We start from the raw sequence: 3,463 nt of genomic DNA, 5'->3' as shown, positions 1-3,463 counted from the left end.
TCATGCAGAGAGCACCAAATTCAAGCCATTTTACAACCACCACCACAAAGAATAAAACCTAACTATCTGCATTGTATTTGATATCGACGGCTCCGAAACTATGTCCATTTTAAGTAAGCAATCACCCTTCCATGGCCCTTAGTACCCAAGACGTCCCACCCGTGTCCACTAAAAAGTCAAACGATCTGTTTCCCCACCATCAGGCTCACACGGGAGGCCCCACCACCGGGGATGGCCTAGGAGATCACTGGAGCCACACCAACTGATGCAGAAACAGAGGGAGGGGGAGGCGGCCAGGGAGCCGCCGGCCAGGCCCCAGGCAGATTTAAAGTTTTGGACTCACCTTTTTGTGTTTGTTTCATCTTTTTCTTTTGCGCCTCCAACTCCGCGTCCGCGTCCACCTCCCACTTCTTCTTCCATCTCTGTCTCCTGTCTTTGCCTCCTGCAAAAGTGGCTTTGTCTCTGGTTGCTTTTCAGCCCCCTGTGGAAGAGGTGAAGGAGGAGCAGGCCGTGGGGTGGGCACCCATCTTGGCGCTTGTGCTCGGGGAGGAGGAGGGGCGGGTTTAGGATCACTGGCATCTGTCTGCCTTCCTCCTCTTCCTCATTCTTCTGACTATTGGGAAAGGGTGTGTGGGTGTGGGTGTAGCGGGGAGGGCAGGTGTGTTCAATTTTTACCTCTCCTCTCTCTGGGCCATCAATTGTGTCCCTTCCCGTGAGGCAACTTTCTTATGGAGTAACATAAAACTCTGAATGTAGAGAATTTCACACACACACACACACACACACACACACACACACACACCCCACACCCCACACCCATACCCCGTTCACGTGAATGTGAAACACATTTGGGTTTGTTCTGATCCTCCTGAGTGTTAGAATGCCCAATGTTCACAAGAGCTTGCCTTGAAACACAGTAACGGAGCTCGGTTACAAATTGGTGTGAGCAATAGCATCCAGAGGTAGAGAAAACATCTCACACGGATAACACCTGTGGCCATAGATCCACAAACAAGATGCAAACCAACATCAGCCTCTGTTTCACTCCTATTTGTGGAGAGGACGCGAAAGACCCAATGGTCCAATCTCCCCCTTTTATAAAAACAAATCCAATCGCACGAGAGCATTACCGTGGATGGATCCCATCGTGCAGGTGTTTTCCATTTCCAATGAGAACACAGCCAATTTGGTGCAAAGAAGCCAAAAGCTGCAGCAACCCACAAACCAAATGTGGCCCGGGATATCTCCGTGAGCGTCCCTTCCTCGCCAAAAGCCGGGGCTTCGCTGATGGAACCAAAGGGCTTCCTAGTTTCTGGCTGCGTCGTCTCACGGCCAGCTTTCTCTAAGGGAGCACACAAGAAAACTCATTCAGACACCTCCAAAGAACCCCATCTGGGCCATCAGGGACTCAGGTGACCTTTCCATGTTCCCACGTAAGTAAGCACTTGCAAGTATAGGCTCCATATGTCCTATACGTGTAGCCTGCCGAAGTTTCCTTTTGGGGATGGGTGGTTGCTTTCTCCACACTTAGAGCAAGGTTATTAAATGGTGGCGGTCACGGTGGTGTTTTTTCCTCTTCCGTAAAGAGTCACAAGGCGGCCATTTCGTGGGAGCGAAGCGGTAGCTGGGCTGCTCCTGGATCCCTCGCTGCTTCGGGTTCCCTGTCAGGCTTCCTAGCAGCGGCCTAGCGGAGAAATAAGAGCAGGTGTCTGAATGTACTCGGGTGACCAAAGATGAGAATGACGAGCCCATCGAAATGCCATCGGAAGACGACGGGACAGTGCTGCTGTCCACAGTGACAGCCCAGTTTGTCGGCAGCACGTGGACTGCACTACCGGAATCCAGCGTCTCGGCGTATGAGAGGTGTCCGGCTGGTCAAAGACATTCTGCACATCCCTGATGCTGGCTGGGGAAATCCGGTAGCGGATAGTCGTCAACTTATCCCAAAGATAGCCACAGAAAAAGGGACGAGACAGGTGCCTGCTTCTTCAGCAGTGAAAGTGAAGAGAGCCATCCAGGGTACGTCAGATTTAAGAGTGTTGGGTCTCCCGTGGAAAACAACCGAACAGGATCTGAAAGAATATTTTGGGAGCTTTGGAGAGGTTCTTCTGGTTCAGGACAGGAAAGATATTCACACTAGTCCTTCAAAGGGTTTTGGCTGTGTTCCTTTTACGTAATAGGAAACCCAGGTGAAAGTCATGCGATCAAGGAACGATGGTGTGACTGCAAACTTCCTGAATCTCATCCAAGCCCAGATGAGCTTTTGAGAAGCAGGAAGGCGTTTGTCGGGTGCCTTACAGAGGGACGTGACTGCCTATAAGCTGCAGCAGTTCTTTTGCCAGGACTGAGAAGCGGTAGACAGCTTCATTCCCAAACGGTTCCCGGACTTTCCCTTTGTTACATTTGCAGATGATCAGGTAGCCCTCGCCCTCACCCTCGCCCTCTCTGATATTATTATTGAATTTATTTTTCTCAATGTACCCCCAAGGTACTTAGCCTATAGGGCAACAGTGGTTTGAGGAGGAGAGTCCTTCATACCCCTCACCCTTTCAGCCCCCGCCCTGGCACAACCCCCTCCAGGAGCCCTCTGTTTCTTCCCCTTAGGGAAGAGCCTCTTACGTTTTTGTCCCCCTCCCTGTTTGTATGTTATTTTTCCTTCCCTTCTTCCCTTCTTCCCTTCTTCCCTTCTTCCCTTCCCTTCCCTTCCCGGGTTCCCTTCCCAGAGTTCCTCTGTTTGGGAAGTGAAGGTCCTCACACGGGTGAGGTCCTGTGATACATGTGTTTCTCTGAGGGACGAATGTCACTTTGCATGACACCCTCCAGTTCCATCCAGGTACTTGCAAATGGCAAGACTTCATTCCCTCTGGTGGCCGAGCACTGCTCCGTTGTAGATGGATACCACCTCTTCTGTATCCATTCATCCATCGATGGACATTTGGCCCCTTTCCATACTTCGCCTACCGCCGATAGTGCTGCTATGCACACTGGGGTGCGTGTGCCCCTTGGAAACAGCAGACCTGTATCCTTTGGCTAAGTACCTAGTCGTGAAAGTGCTGGGTCGTAGGGTACTTCTATGTGTCATGTGTTGAGGAACCTCCTCAGGTCCCTGGTTCTGGAAAGAACTCCGATAGTGGTTCTAAATCAGGTGCGGCCATCGGTTGGGGACCCCCATCAAATGCAGAGTCAGGCAGCGGTTTTCCTGCAGGCTTTGGCTCAAGCACGGATTCTAAATCTTCCAGCTGGGGAATTTATACAGCGGGGTAGGTATAGACTGGTAGGAATTCAAATTTTTCTAAACACATGGTAAGTGTATTTCTTTTTTTCTTCTCTTCTCTCTCTCTCTCTCTTTCATTTTCTTTCTTTCTTTCTTTTTTTTTTAAACATTTATTTATTTTTGAGAGACCGAGAGAGACAGAGCGGGAAGGGGAAGGAGCAGAGAGAGAGGGAGACAGAATCCGAAGCA

The 3,463-nt window shown here is 50.5% G+C and overlaps 1 pseudogene; it reads left to right on the top strand.

Moving 5' to 3' along the window:
* Nucleotides 1-1,135: 1,135 nt before the first annotated feature.
* Nucleotides 1,136-2,826, top strand: LOC102961918 (annotated as a pseudogene).
* The last annotated feature ends 637 nt before the right edge of the window (nt 2,827-3,463 follow it).

This window comes from Panthera tigris, chromosome E1, assembly GCF_018350195.1.
Source record: "Panthera tigris isolate Pti1 chromosome E1, P.tigris_Pti1_mat1.1, whole genome shotgun sequence".
NCBI lineage: Eukaryota > Metazoa > Chordata > Mammalia > Carnivora > Felidae > Panthera > Panthera tigris.
This window is presented reverse-complemented; position numbering and strand designations above follow the sequence as displayed.